Below are 16,962 nucleotides of genomic sequence, written 5' to 3'. Positions count from 1 at the left end.
TCAAGGACATCCATCATATAGCAACATTACAATAAAGCTTACAATTACAGGGTCTTGAAACACCTATCCCTTAATAAGAAATAAAATAACACTTCTTGACAGTAACTAATAAACCCACTTGACCAGGCTTTACTTTATATCCATGTTATATTTTACTGCATAGTCAATGCTTGAGTGACAAGTCACCATTTGGAGGACACAGTGGCAAACAGACAAACCAGTAGAGTCCTAAATCTTAAATTGAATTCCTCTTCTGATACTTCCTTGCTGTGTGACCTTAATCTATCTCAACAGCTTTGAGTCTCAATTTGTCTTATCGGTAACATGGAAATACTAGTTCTTTCCATTCCTGGGATTGTAACATTCAGAGGATTTCAGAATTCCATGACAGCTTAAAATTTATTTACTCAGATGCCTTTATTTTGAATTCAGAAACTGAAGGCCAGCATCAGGGTTTAACTGTAATCTTGTATCTTGTATGAAGATTATTCCTGAGACAGTAGTAACAGGGGTGATATTCACAAATTTAGTAACTTTCAAGCAGGGGCACTCATCAGACAGAGCAGTAATGGGTTAATGTGACCACTTCCTGGCTGGAATGGATTATGCTTCTGTTGGTGTGTTCTGACTGTGTAAGGTATTAGTTTGCCAGGGCTGCTGTAACAAAGTGCCATGAACTGAATGGCTTAGAACAACAGAAACTTATTGTCTCAATGTTCTGGAGACTGGAAATCCAAGATCAAGGTTTTAGCCAGTGTTGGTACCCTTTGAGGGCTAAGAGGAAGAATTTGTTCCATGTGTCTCCTGTAGCATCTGGTAATTTTCTGGGAATCTTTAGCATTTTTTAGCTTGTGGAAGAACGCAAATAAGGCCACATTCTGAGGGACTGGGGTTTGAACTTCAATATAAAAATTTGAGGGGAAGCATTTCTCAACCTATAGAACCTGTAGAATACAAATATAGTATATAGGAATGTTACAGTGTGAATTACTAGTATTCCATTGATAAACATAAATGCTTCCTGAAATAGTCAGTAATATCTCTCTCACAGTGCAAAAAATCACGCAAGAAATGATTCTCTTTCTTTTCTCAAAGAAAAAATAATTCTTTTTTTTAGAAAAGTGTACAGAAGAAAGTCACCTAGAAATAAATTGATGTGTATTTTCAAACTATTTGTAATAATAATAAAATTGATATCTTTATGACCAAAACTTATAAAGTCTATCAGATACTGTGAAAAAAAACCACAGTTTTAGGAGCATCTAACATGTCATATCCTAGCACTGTAGCCCTTATTCTTTACTGTCAGCAGTCAATAAAATGAACATATTAAACCTGGATAGCATTCATCATCAAATGTTGGCAGGGATTTGCCAAACTAAACATTTGTCAAGGCTTAACAACAATGACAATTTAGAAAGAAACAAGATAACACAATAAAATGTCAAGCTGACACCAAACCACAAGTTTCTTGAATGCATGCATACATATTCACCTGTGCACCATAAGAGGTGAGAATTGCATCCCATGTTCTCATTGAGAAAGGGAACTCTCTGACTCTGTCTCATAAAAACAGTGCTGGCCAGTCCAATTCACAAATCCAGAAGAAATATTAAATGCAAACTTAAGGTCTTAATGCCAGTGCTGAGGTTTCCACAGGGCAAAGCTGAAGTATATTTCACTTCCTTGAGCTTTATGAGGGTAATATGTTATAAATGTGTAGCCAAGTAATAGATAAGCCTGGTACTTTAAGGCTGTAGTTGTGAATATTTGGTTGTGAGCAAAACTGCTGGGGACATAGTTTTATTGAGGGGCTATATTTCATCACAATAGCCTTCCACTCTCGCTAGTAAGAGTAAATACAGTGGGGCTTGTTTAAAATTCTCCTGAACACTGTCTTTGGAGAGAAAGAGTTTGGTTTACCAATGGTACCATTGACTCTTGTCTTTTTTGGCACTTTCTTCAGTGAATCAGTAATGAAAATGAGGGAGCTTTAGCACTTTGGAAATATATGAACTCATTCAGGCTATTTGAATATCCAAATGTGTCACTTTAAACTATAAAGTCAATATAGAATTTATTTTTGCCTTCATTATATGTCATATTTTATCAATATATTGTATCTTTCAAATCATTTACATTTTCAAGCAATTGTTTTGTAAAACATTCTTTTCCTTTTTGGCATCTTCCATTTGCAATATGTTTCCACAATTTCTTTAGAAGTCTTGCTCTGACTTCATGTTACAAAACTCTCCATTCTGATTCCATTGAAACCTACAGAACAAGGATTTGGGAACAAAGAAAAGCACTAAAGTAATGATCTGACCTGTGTTTACAGATTCATCTAGGGGATATCTCAGGTTTATGTGGAGTCACTCTACTGCAGCATTTCCCTGAAAATGGACTACTAGATATAGTAACACCACATAAGAATACAGCACAAGCTATGAAGGCCATGTTAATATATTACAACACACTCAAAAAGGATAAGGTCAGGGGGCAGGGAGGAGGCACTATGCATCACTTCAAGAAAAAATAGTAGTATATCTAATGTGTGTTTGATGTTCATAATGTGCCATACACTGTGCAGAGTACTTTCTACAGATGATCATAGTAATATTCACAACAATCTAACTCAATAGATGATATCCTTATTCCCATTTTGAGGAAAAGAAAACTGACCTTCAAACAAGGAAGTTAAGTATCTTTTGATCATCTCCTGCATAGACCAAATTTATGCTGGAGAAAAAAAAAAAAAAAAAAAACAAATAATCTCAGAAGTCATTTTCCAGGAGAATACTTTATTTGATATTAGATTGGAATTACTGAAGTGCAATGGAAATAAAATGGATGAGAGAATAAATACATGCTTGTTTTTTGTGCCTGCATTAACACAAATAATTGCAAACAGGAAAGCAGAAAATCTATGCCAAATTAAGGTTTCCATTAAAAGAAATGTTTGCTAAGGAAAAAAAAAATCAATGATATTTTTTCTTTATGTCAAAAGACTATGATGAAAGACAAAAAAAGAACCTTTTTCTAAAGGAAATTTTTAAAAAGGCACTCAAAGATGATTCTTTTTAGGCTTGTAATATGTGATAAAAGAAAAAAGAGAAAAAGTAAACCATAAAATAAATGAATACTTTGCCTTTCATAATGCGGCGAACAATTACACTCTTTAAAATATCCACATGGAAAGGCTTCTAACAATTCACCCTTAAAGATCATCATAGAATATAACTGTGAGCAACTGAAAAGGCTGCCACCATCTTTTGTAAAGGACTGCATTTAAGGCATTATCTGAGTGCATGTTTTATAACATCTTTTTCTTCTTAATGATAAAACAAATGGACAAAGGAATAAAGCCCCCAGTCTCGAAGGTCTCTGGTTGACATCACACAGGGCATCCTAATCCATTAATTACCAAGGACCACCTTTCACATCAGCTCTCATGTGTACCTACCACCATAGTCACAAGAAGTTTAAGGATGAGTGTAAGAACCTGCCCAGAGTCCTGAACATAGTCCTGCAAACTCGTGTCTCCTGTGTCTCCTGCACTGAAGGCATTCTTTAACTGCTGAGCCATTGAGAAAATAGGATACAAATGGAATAATCTGTGTAGCCAGGTGGCCATTGGACTGAATATTTGTAAATTTATCAGAATGAGCTGACTTTAGAATGACTTTAGAATGAGCTGTTTCTGTGACTCACTTTTCATAATATATCAGTGCTATGTTATACTGGAAACAATCTGTCTTGAAACTTTCCCTTCCTTCAGCTTTCAAGACACCATATTTTCTTGATTTGCCTTCCAACTCCCTCAACACTCCATAACCAATGTTTTATTTCTGAGGCCGGAGGCTGCTCATATTCTAGACATTCTTAGATGCTGGGGTAAATCAAAATATTACTTTTGTTCCCTTTCATTTTACTCTACATAGATTCCTCTGAGTGAGCTCATCCTTTCTCACAACTCTGAATTTGTCTTTATCGTGTTTCAGTCTCACAGTAAACGGTATTAGTAATCACTTTTGTGCCTACCTAGGAAATAAAAGTTTCATTCTTGATTTTTGCCTCTCCTTTATGTCATCGCATTTCAAGAGCCACTTAGTTTCCTTTCTCCTCCCTCTGCTGCTGCTAAGTCACTTCAGTCATGTCCGACTCTGTGCGACCCCATAGACGGCAGCCCACCAGGCTCCCACGTCCCTGGGACTCTCCAAGCAAGAACACTGGAGTGGGTTGCCATTTCCTTCTCCAATGCATGAAAGTGAAAAGTGAAAGGGAAGTTGCTCAGTCGTGTCCGACTCTAGCGACTCCATGGACTGCAGCCTACCAGGTTCCTCCATCCATGGGATTTTCCAGTACTGGAGTGGGGTGCCATTGCCTTCTCCGTCTCCTCCCTCTACCTGATCTCAAAGCAACCCTTTCCCTTGCATTCATCCTTAAGGCTAATTCGGGTTTGCGTTATTTCTCAATTGAAGTGAAAGTGACTCAGTCGCGTCGGACTCTTTGCGACCTCATGGATTATAAATCCATGGAATTCTCCAGGCCAGAATACTGACATGGGTAGCCCTTCCCTTCTCCAGGGAATCTTCCCAACCCAGGGATCAAACCCAGGTCTCCTGCACTGCAGGTGGATTCTTTACTAGCTGAGCCATCAGGGAAGCCCAAGAATACTGGTGTGGGTAGCCTGTTCCCTTCTCCAGGGAATCTTCCTGACCCAGGGGTCGAACCCAGGTCTCCCGCATTGCGGGCGGATCCTTTACCAGCTGAGCTACCAGGGAATCAGCTTTGTGTATACATCTATCCCATCCCTCTTGGACCTCCCTCCCACCCCGCCTCCACACTACCTCCTAGGTCATCACAGAGCACCGAGCTGAGCTCCCTGTGCTATACAGCCACTTCCCACTAGCTATCTATTTCACACATGGTAGTATATATATAACTATGTCAGTGATACTCTCTCAATCTGTCACATCCTCTCTCTCCCCATCCTGTGTCCACAAGTCTGTTCTCTGTATCTGTGTTTCTATTCCTGCCCTGCAAATAGTTTCATCAGTAACTGAGGTCCCTCTAATGAGCTGGATTTTGGAGCCTGAGACTATGCTAGAGATATGACAGTGAGTGCTAAGTTGCTTCAGTCGTGTTCGACTCTTTGCGACCCTCTAGACTGTATGCCACCAGGCTCCTCTGTCCTTGGGATTCTCTAGGCAAGAATACTGGAGTGGGCTGTTATTGACTCCTCCAGGGAATCTTCCCAACCCAGGGGTTGAACCCATGTCTCTTGGGTCTCCTGCTTTGGCAGGCAGGTTCTTTACCAGCTGAGCCACAAGGGAAGCCCATTTCTAACTTAGGTCTATATAATATATTTTACCAAGTGATTTATGAGAGAAAAAAGAAAAAGCCTCAGGAGTATGATCACATGTTTGAGAATCTGGCTGGTATTCTTTCTAAAGCCAGATTAAATGATCTCTCACATTTCTTCTGGGCTTCTATACATGCAAGCATGTATTAATATAATACAGGCAGATGGCTTATGCTTAGGCTAAATACCAAACTTAAGTAAATGTGAATAAATAAATAATAAGCACCAATGAATTTGTTAATTGTGTCTTATTAATAGCCCCATAAACAGTGTAGGCTGATGGAGTCATTTGAATGGGGAAAAGGAAACTAGCATATATTAATACCTACTAAATCCTTGAGGTATGTTATATATTTTATTTATTTTTATTTTTTTATTTATTGCATCCTAGGTATGTTACATATTTTATTTCAGTACACCAAAGAGTTTTTGAAGACAAAGATTGTTTCCTGTTCAGTTCTAAAGCGTCTGATATAGTTGGTATTCAATAAAATTTGCTTATTAATTAAGTAAAGTATTATTGCAATTCAACCAGGTGAATTCTACTGCTATGGCAATTTAATAGATGAGCAATTCAATATGTGAAACATTAATCTAGACTAAGTTTTATTCATTTATTTAATTTTTAAAATCCCTATGACCTTGCAGGATATATAATTTTTGTGAACAAAATAAGTTAAAATTGTTAATCTCAAGAATGTTAACTCCTGTGATGTGAAGTATGACAATCACGTAATCATGTCCAACTCTTTGTGACCCAATGGAATATAGTCCACCAGGCTCATCTGTCCATAGGATTCTCCAGGCAAGAATACTGAAGTGAGTTTCCATTTCCTTCTCCAGAATTCTGTGAAAGAGACAGACCAAACAAGAAAAGGAGGGATGGGTAGAAAATTGCAGCATCCTGCATTAGCACTATTCTTACTTGTAAGATGACCCCAAAATCCACATAATAGTCAACAATCATACATCCAGCAAATGTTTTTTTTTTTAATTTCCAAATAAATTTATTTTTTTTTTCTTTTTCTTCCTTTTTTTTAAAAAAATTTTTATTTTATTTTTAAACTTTACATAATTGTATTAGTTTTGCCAAATATCAAAATGAATCCATCACAGGTATACATGTTTTTTGGTATGAAGGAATAACTTCAGTGGAAAGAATCCAGGTGCAATGCAGAAGACACAGATTCAATCCTTGGGTCAGGAATGTCCCCTGAAGGACAGCATGGAAACCCACTCCAGTATTCATGCTTAGAGAATCCTATAGATAGAGGAGCCTGGTAGGCTACAATCCATAGGGTCGCAAAGAGTCAAACACCACTGAAGTAACTGAGCATGAACACGAGCACATAGGAATAACTGAGCTTTTTTTTTTTTTTTTCAGATAGTTGTAATCACTATAAAGAGATAGGGCAACATTAGGTGGTATAGTGAGGAACTCAGGTGAGAACTTTTATATGAATAATGAAAAGGAATAATCCATGTGTAACTCTGGCCAAGAGGGGTTACAGGGAGAGAAAAATAAAAATGTCCAAGAAACAAACCATGCCAGAGTGGCAGTCCTAGTGGGCACTAGTATTTTGTAGAACATGATTCCAAAGACCCTTTGTAAGAAGGGTCTTTTCAAGTCAATTCAAAAACTATGTAAAAATTCAGCTTGGATTTTTATCTTGTTATAAAATAGCCTTATATTTTTATGGGCATTTTTACATTCAGTTCAGTTGCTCAGTTATGTCTGCCTCTTTGCGACCCATGGACTGCAGCACACCAGGTTTCCCTGTCCATCACACTCCCAGAGTCTTCTCAAACTCATGCCCATCAAGCCAGTGATACCATCCAGCCATCTCATCCTCTGTTGTCCCCTTCTGCTCCTGCCTTCAATCTTCCCAGCATCAGGGTCATTGCTAATGAGTCAGTTCTTCGCATCAGGTGGCCAAAGTATTGGAGTTTCAGCTTCAGCATCAGTCCTTCCAATGAACACTCAGGACTGATTTCCTTTAGGATTGACTGGTTTGATCTCCTTGCAGCCTAAGGGATTCTCAAGAGTCTTTCCCTACACCAGAGTTCAAAAGCATCAATTCTTTGGTGTTCAGCTTTCTTTATAGTCCAACTCTCACACCCACACACGACTACTGGAAAAACCATAGCCTTGACTAGACTGACCTTTGTGTTGGCAAAGTCTCTGCTTTTTAATAAGCTGTCTAGGTTGGTCATAGCTTTTCTTTCAAGGAGCAAGTGTCTTAATTTCATGACTGCAGTCACCATCTGCAGTGATTTTGGAGCCAAGAAAATAAAGTCTCTCACTGTGTCCATTGTTTCCCCATCTATTTGCCATGAAGTGATGGGAATGGATGCCATGATCTTAGTTTTCTGAATGATGAGTTTAAAGCCAACTTTTAAACTCTCCTCTTTCACTTTCATCAAGAGGCTCTTTAGTTCTTCTTTGCTTTCCTCTATAAAAGTGGTATCATCTGCATATCTGAGGTTATTGATATTTCTCCTGGCAATCTTGATTCCAGCTTGTGCTTCAGACAGCCTGGCATTTCACATGATACAGTCTGTGTAAAAGCTAAATAAGCAGGGTGACAATATACAGCCTTGATGTACTTGTTTCCCAATTTGGAACCAGTCTGTTGTTCCATGTCCAGTTCTAACTGTTGCTTCTTGACCTGCATATATTTTTCTCAGGATGCAGGTAAGGTGGTCTGGTATACCCATCTCTAACAATTTTCCATAGTTTTTTGTGATCTACACAGTCAAAGACTTCGGCATAGTCAATAAAGCAGAAGTAGATGATTGTCTGGAACTGTCTTGCTTTTTTGATGATTCAACAGATGTTGGAAATTTGATCTTTGGTTCCTCTACCTTTTCTAAATCCAGATTGAACATCTGGAAGTTCACATACTGTTCAAACCTAGATTGGAGAATTTTGAGCATGACTTTGCTAGCATGTGAGATGAGAGCAATTGTGCAGTAGTTTGAACATTCTTTGGTATTGCCTTTCTTTGGGATTGGAATGAAAACTGATGATGGCCACTGCTGAGTTTTCCAAATTTTCTGGCATGTGGAGTGCAGCACTTTCACAGCATCACCCTTTAGAGTTTGAAATAGCTTAAATGGAGTTCCATCACCTCTATTAGCTTTGTTCGTAGTGATGCTTCCTAAGGCCCACTTGACTTTGCATTCCAGGATGTCTGGCTCTAGATGAGTGATCACACCATCATGATTATCTGGGTCATAGAGATATTTTTTTGTATAATTCTTGTGAATTTTTGCCACCTGTTCTTAGTATCTTCTGTTTTTGTTAGGTCCATACCATTTCTGTCATTTATTGTGATCATCTTTGCATGAAATATTCTCTTGGTGTCTCTAATTTTCTTGAAGAGTTCTCTAGTCTTTCAAATATCAAAATAGTGAAATACATGACAAATAATCAATAACTAAATTTGATTCAATTCTAACATTTAAAAAATACTTGAAAATTGAATGATTAATGTATATGTAAGCATATATATGGTGGCTCAGATGGTAAAGAATGTGCCTGCAGTGCAGAAGACTCTTGTTTGATCCCTGGGTCAAGAAGATATGATGGAGGAAAAAGTGGTTACCCACTCCAGTATTCTTGACTGGAGAATTCCATAGACACAGGAGCCTGGCGGCTACCTACAGTCCATGGGTCGCAGAGTTGGACATGACTAAGCAACTGAGTATGCATGCATGCATATAAATATTTATATGTATGTACATGTATATCTTCAGCATGCTGCTGCTGCTGCTGCCAAGTCGCTTCAGTTGTGTCCGACTCTGGGCAACCCCAGAGACGGCAGCCCACCAGGCTTCCCCGTCCCTGGGATTCTCCAGGCAAGAACACTGGAGTGGGTTGCCATTTCCTTCTCCAATACATGAAAGTGAAAAGTGAAAGTGAAGTCACTCAGTCGTGTCCGACTCTAGCGACCCCATGGATTGCAGCCCACCAGGCTCCTCCATCCATGGGATTTTCCAGGCAAAAGTACTGGAGTGGGGTGCCATTGCCTTCTCCGAATAGAAATATGTAAAATACTTGAATCTTTAGATAAGTTCTTCAGTTCAGTTCAGTCACTCAGTCGTGTCCAACTCTTTGCGACCCCATGAATTGCAGCACGCCAGGTCTCCCTGTCCATCACCAAATCCCAGAGTTCACTCAGACTCACGTCCATGGAGTCCCTGACGCCATCCAGCCATCTCATCCTCTGTCTTCCCCTTCTCCTCCTGCCCCCAATCCCTCCCAGCATCAGGGTCTTTTCCAATGAGTCAACTCTTCTCATGTGGTGGCCAAATTACTGGTGTTTCAGCTTTAGCATCATTCCTTCCAAAGAACACCCAGGATCGATCTCCTTTAGAATGGACTAATTGGATCTCCTTGCAGTCCAAGGGACTCTCAAGAGTCTTCTCCAACACCACAGTTCAAAAGCATCAATTCTTCGGCGCTCAGCTTTCTTCACAGTCCAACTCTCACATCCATACATGACCACTGGAAAAACCATAGCCTTGACTAGACAGACCTTTGTTGGCAAAGTAATGTCTCTGCTTTTGAATATGCTATCTAGGTTGGTCATAACTTTCCTTCCAAGGAGTAAGCGTCTTTTAATTCATGGCTGCAATCAGCATCTGCCGTGATTTTGGAGCCCCCAAAAATAAAGATGTGTTCTTAATAAGTTTCAAAACCTGTATTGTCTTATGAGAATCAGCTGAATTTGGAAATTTTATTTCAACATTCTCTAGAGGTTCTTTGATAAAACTGGGGGCTTGCTTAGTAAATTTATACTATATGTCTAAAGAAACAAATTTTCTAATCATTTTTTTCTCATTCTTCTCTATTCCATTTACTCCAAGCAGCAGGAAATATGAAAATATAAAAGAAAATTAACATTTATCCTTATGACATAAGATACTAATTTCCTAAAAGACATAAAGCAGCTTTCCTTCAAACTATACAGTGTATGAGATTCACTTCAAAAAGAGAATAAAAGTTGCCATCTAATAACATCAGTTATGGATTTCTCCCTGACATCAAGCTGAAAACAGCAATGTAATAGACTAGGTTTTCCTCATGAAATGCTATTGTTATTTGAGTAATATAAAAGTGGGGGGAAAGTTAAAATTCCCACAATAACAGAGATTTTGAGGTAATTCCCCCCATCCAAATAATTATATAGAATTGGTAAAAGGGGTGCTGTTTGTCTTCTTTTCTAGATTACGTTTGGAGGATCTATGGCACAGAGTCCTTACGTCACAAAGTCTGGGCTGAGCAACATACCTAGCAATACTCCTGTTTGCTAACCTCCTGTTTCTTCTATTCAACTAAGTTTTTGTTTTGTTTTTTCCAACTGAGCAGTTATCATGTGTCTTTCAGAATTCACTGTTTAACTGACCTGTGTGTGTGTGCTAAGTCACTCAGTCACATCTGACTCTGTAATCCCATGGACTATAGCCTGCCAGTGTCTTCTGTCCATGGGATTTCCCAGGCGAGAATCCTGGGATGGGTTGCCATTTCCTCCTCCAGGGGATCTTCCCAACCCAGAGATGGAGCCTGCGTCTCCTGCATTGGCAGGCACATTCTTTACCACTGAGTCTCCAGGGAAGCCCTATAATTGACCTGATATTTATGAATAAATACAATGGGTTTATGTACCTTCCTCTCTTATGGTGCTTGAAGATGCAAAGTAAGAGCTATTCTCCCACCTTCTATACCAGTGAAAGGGGTGCTCTATAAACCATAGGATCACTACAGAAAAAAAAAAAAAAACTAAGAAAAGAAGTCTTGACTCTAGTTCTACATACAATGTATATATTTAATTCAAGCATTTTTACTCTCTTCCCAAATTCATGAGACTCATAGCCACTTTCTTACATTGTCAACTGTGAATTCATATTGTATTTTCACTAACATATAAAGATAAGACTTTTCATTTTAAAACTTTTGAGCCAAGCCAAACAACCAATTATCTAATCTACCCAATTTCAAATGACTAGACTATAGAAGATGTTAAAAATGTTGATGGCATAATTTATAATATATCTCCTGCCCTGTGAGGGAGATTGCAATTAAAATGCTGTATGTTCAGAGCTTTGGTATGATGGACAGGTATTTAGCTGGAGAAAAAAAAAAAAAAAAGCTAATTTCCTTTACCCTTAGTGGTAGAAAAAATAGGCATTTTGTTCAGCTGACTTGGTTTTATGCACTCTTATACTCAACTAGAAAAAAATATAAATGTGTAATAATAAAGTAATGATAACAGTCATGTTCCATTTTCCTTTTCTATCTTAATAGCCCCAGGTAGGTAATTTTACTGTGTATATAAATCATTAGTCTTCAGCAGCCACTCAGTTCTCTAGTTATTCTTAGGCTCCAAAGCAGTTTTATTTTGCTAAGAGCCATTCCTGATTGTCTCTAGAGTGATGACAGGGGTGAGGGAGAATTTAAATTAACTTCAAGGTACATTTGCTTCTATTATGCAGGAATAATACCCCCATGACATATAGGCCATTCTCTAGTCAGATACTAACACAATTGTCCTGTATCAGTATAACCAGTGTGCGGTGCCAAATCTTTTCTGACTCAGCTTGATTTCAATGAGCATCTTTGATGACTTCAAATTTGTAGTGAAAACAAAAGCAACAAACACAAAATTCCCCCCGTAATTTAAAAAACGTAACCAAGGATAGTTTTCAGGGAGGAAACTAGAAGAAAAGCCTATGCAATAGAATTCCCCAAATGAAGCCAAATAAAATGCCAAATGAACTTAAAGGATTTAATTGATTTATCAAGCCACCATGGTATAAATAGTTGTGAAAATAAAATTAATAGTAAAATTAATTATAATCAATAAAACTTGGGCAAGCAGTTTAATGATTCTGGACCTCAATTCATGTTAAGAATTCTTGACTACTGAGATCTAATGTTAGAGTTTCCATAATTTTCATGTTTTTACAAATGTATGTTACAAGTATTTAGGGCACAATTTAGTCCAGAATAGTTTTTTTGTTTGTTTGTTTTTAAGAAATAATGGAATAAATAAATGGGAAAAATAAAGGAACAGCCTATTATTGTTTTGAAGACTTTCTTGACCTTTGCCTATTTTTATATGTATAATGTTTTTCATTCACTGAGTCATGTCCAGCTCTTTGCAACGCCATGGACTGAAGCATGCCAGGCTTCCCTGTCCATCACCAACTCCTGGAGCTTGCTCAGACTCATGCCCATCCAGTCAGTGATGCCATCCAACCATCTCATCCTCTGTGATCCCCTTCTCCTCCTGCCTTCAATCTTTCCCAGCATCAGGGTCTTTGCTAATGAGTCAGCTCTTCACATCAGGTGGCCACAGTTTTGGAGCTTATTTCAGCATTAGTCTTTCCAATGAATATTTAGGGTTGATTTCCTTTAGGGTTGACTGGTTTAATCTCCCTACTCTCCAAGGGACTCTCAAGAGTCTTCTCCAACACCACAGTTCAAAAGCATGAATTCTTCGGTACTCAGTCTTCTTTATGGTCCAACTCTCACATCCATACATGACTACTGGAAAAACCATAGCTTTGACTATACAGACCTTTGTTGGCAAAGTAATGTCTGATTTTTAATAAACTGTCTAGGTTGGTCATCCCATGGACAGAGGAGCCTGGTAGGCTGCACTCCATGCGGTCGCAAAGAGTCAGACACGACTGATCAACTTCACTTTCACTTTTCACTTTCATGCATTGGAGAAGGAAATGGTAACCCACTCCAGTCTTCATGCTTGAAGAATCCCAGGGACAGGGGAGCCTGGTGGGCTGCCATCTATGGAGTCGGACACTACTGAAGTGACTTAGCAGCAGCAGCAGCAGCAGGTTGGTCATAGCTTTACTTCCAAGGAGCAACTGTCTTTTAATTTCATGACTTCAGTCACCATCTGCAGTGATTTTGGAGCCAAGAAAAGTCTCCCACTCTTTCCATTGTTTCCCCATCAATTTGCCATGAAATGATGGGACCAGATGCCATAATCTTAGTTTTCTGAATGATGAGTTTAAAACCAACTTTTAAACTCTCCTTTTTCATTTTCATCAAGAGGCTGTTTGGTTCTTATTTGCTTTCTGCCATAAGGGTGGTGTCATCTGCATATCTGAGATTATTGATATTTCTCCCAGCAGTCTTGATTCCAGCTTGTGCTTCAGACATGCATTTCACATGATGTACTCTGCGTAAAAGCTAAATAAGCAGGTTGACAATATACAGCTTTGACATACTCTTTTCCAAATTTGGAACCAGTCCGTTGTTCCATGTCTGGTTCTAACTCTTGCTTCTTGAGCTGCATACATGTTTCTCAGGAGGCAGGTAAAGTGGTCTATATAATGTACATTATTATAATATGAAGGTAAGTTGGAAGATGGAAAGCTCTATGATTTTCTATTATATCTAAGAAAGGTGTTTAATTCTATAGTAAAAACAAGAACTAATAAAGAATACAACTTCTGTGCCTGGTATGTAATAAGTTTTTGAAAAATATTTATTGAATTGATGCTATAACACCTTGTGTGCAAAACCTGAGAATAAAAATGATTAAAGGAATAGAAAGATAAGGCACAGGATAAGTACCCATAAGGTAGGTCAGAATTATCTCACCCAAACTAGTCCCCTGAAATTCATATAAGTTAGAAAAAGAACAGTCCTTCTTTGGGTAGCGCTCTGTCTTTGGTGGCTTCAGATTGTCTCTTGGCAGTCCCAGCTCCGCCAGTAGATGAGAAGTATTGTAGAATGGTGACTGACCTGCTTAGTTTTGTGAGCTGCATTTATCTGATTTGAGGAACACCTAGTTACTCTTTTAGACCTCATCTTAGGAAGCATTAATGTGACTGGGGTAACTCCTGAACCTCTCACTTTTGGCTGTGCTCATGAAATCCTCCCTGTATCTGGAAAGCTTGTTAACTCATGGGTGGAGAGAGTGGAAGGTGAGGTGTGCTATGCAATAAAGTGCTGTGGCATTCTGATAATGTGTCATTTTGCCCCAACCCCTGAATAGGGACAAAAGGCTGGAATAGACAGATTAAAACCACAGCAGCAGCACCACTGTCATCTGGCTGACTTTTAGGGTCTTTCTAGGAATTCAGAGTATGCATGAGCCAAGCCTTCCTAAGCCTTGTATGAAGAAATGGTGATCATGCACCTCTGGGATCTGTTCAGGTTCCCTGCCCCTCATGATCTGGTTTGGCCCAGCTGCCTTGCTCCCCTTTCCTCTGGCACCCCTGGCATGCACCCACGCTGATGCCATACCTGAGAACAAATGATGTTTGACCTTACACATTCTTCTACCAGCACACCCCTTCCTTATCCCACACCCTTAAGGATACTTTCGGTGGTTGTGATTTTCATTCCTGGAATCTACTGTGTCTTGGAAGGTTCCTTTTGAAAACTTTTGGTTCCTTCACTGATGCCTATAGTTTGAATGTGGAGAAAGATATCCAGTAATTAATAACATGTCTTTCCACTAGAAGTTATAGATCCTTTCCACCAAATGTGTGTCCTATTTTATGATTAAGTTTTCTTCTTGGAAATGAGGCTCCAGTTTGTGGATATCAATAAAATGATATTCTATCTGCCAGAGCAGGATTGAACATAAGTTCTTATGACAGAAATGGCCTGTTTCATCACCACCCAACTTTTTCCCTGCTATCAACAAGGTTCTTCTACTATATAAGGCTGCATTTCCAAGTCAGCAGGAAAATGAGAAATAAGCAGGTCAGCACCTTTCCAAGGAAAATGCTTTCTGTTGCTAATTTACATCTCTTTCCTTCCATTGAGTATATATTAATAAACCAGTGGCATACATATATAATAGTTGATAAAACATTGAATTATATAATTTTAATTATAAATATCTTACTACATGACAGGCCTTGTGCTAAGTGTTTTTTATTCAATTTCCTATCTGACACCAAAAATGCAGTATGAAGAAAATATTAACTAGATTTTGCAAATGAAAATTAAATCTTATGAGATACACTAATCTTCTTAAAATTATCCCAGTTAATTAATGCAGAACCAAAGGTTCAAATCTATTTTTCACTGTTTTTAAAGGCTATAATCTTAAAAAAGTAAATTAGTACCTTTAAATTTTAATTATTTAGTATATACATTGAACATTGTCATGAAAGAAGGCAGAATTTGGTCTACAAAATAAAATTACTAGTTTGTCAAAGGTATTTTTTAAATAACAAAAATAATTATTTTCTTTGTAAAATGTTATTGATTATGAAATATTCCCACGTACTATTGGGGATAATGTAAAAATTTCCCAGATGTCTATTTTGTGATATCTACAGGGTGAAATAAAAATTAAAGGGTTTGCAGAGATACTAGATTGCTCTAGTGTCATTTAGCTGTATTTCCTGTCACTTCAGGGAGCCAGGCCCTCAGGTAGGAGCTTGACTTTGAATCTGGACTGTCACCACAAGGAGAAAAAAGCCTTGCACTTAAGTTCAGTGACAAAGTCTGCCCTTCTCTTATTTCCATCATGATTCCTTGTTCTTACTGCCCTGCTGATTCCTCACTACATTTCACAATTAATAAAGGGTAACAGTGGTCAAAAAAAAAAAAAAAAAAAAGAGCTGTTTCTCTATCCAGGTCAGTGATCCAAAAGAACTCTGGACTAGAGAGCTGAAGCAGATACCATCCCATCCTAGATAGACACTGGGTAGAACTGTCGGCTCTTAAAAGAAGAACAGATTTTATTCATCATTTTGCTAATTTTTAATTAATAGAAGAGGAAACCAAGGACCGCAGAGCTCATGTTAATGATCTGTGGAATACACTGCAGATTTGTATTCTATTCCTGGGTTTTTGGACTCCAAATGTTTGTTTCACCATGCCACCTATATAAAATAAACAGCCAAACACAGCCTACCTTAAAGCAGTTTTTCATGAAAACACACACACACACGCCTACTAAGACATAAGCTGCAGAAGGCAAACAGCACTTATTTACTGTTGTATCTCTGGGCTTCCCAGGTGGCGCTAGTAAAGAACCCGCCTGCCAATGCAGGAGACCCAAGAGACGTGGGTTTGACCCCTGAGTCGGGAAGATTCCCTGGAGGAGTCAATAACAGCCCACTCCAGTATTCTTGCCTAGAGAATCCCAAGGACAGAGGAGCCTGGTGGCATACAGTCTAGAGGGTCACTAAGAGTCAAACACGACTGAAGCAACTTAGCACTCACTGTCATATCTCTAGCATAGTCTCAGACTCCAAAATCCAGCTCATTAGAGGGACCTCAGTTACTGATGAAACTATTTGCAGGGCAGGAATAGAAACACAGATACAGAGAACAGACTTGTGGGGAGAGAGAGGGTGTGACAGATTGAGAGAGTACCATTGACATAGTTATATATATACTACCATGTGTGAAATAGATAGCTAGTGGGAAGTGGCTGTATAGCACAGGGAGCTCAGCTCGGTGCTCTGTGATGACCTAGGAGGTAGTGTGGAGGCGGGGTGGGAGGGAGGTCCAAGAAGGATGGGATAGATGTATACACAAAGCTGATTCCCTGGTAGCTCAGCTGGTAAAGAATCTACCTGCAATACAGGAGACC

This window comes from Bos indicus, chromosome 3 (assembly GCF_029378745.1).
Source record: "Bos indicus isolate NIAB-ARS_2022 breed Sahiwal x Tharparkar chromosome 3, NIAB-ARS_B.indTharparkar_mat_pri_1.0, whole genome shotgun sequence".
NCBI lineage: Eukaryota > Metazoa > Chordata > Mammalia > Artiodactyla > Bovidae > Bos > Bos indicus.
The sequence above is the reverse complement of the archived record's forward strand: the minus strand, read 5'-3'. Positions refer to the sequence as shown.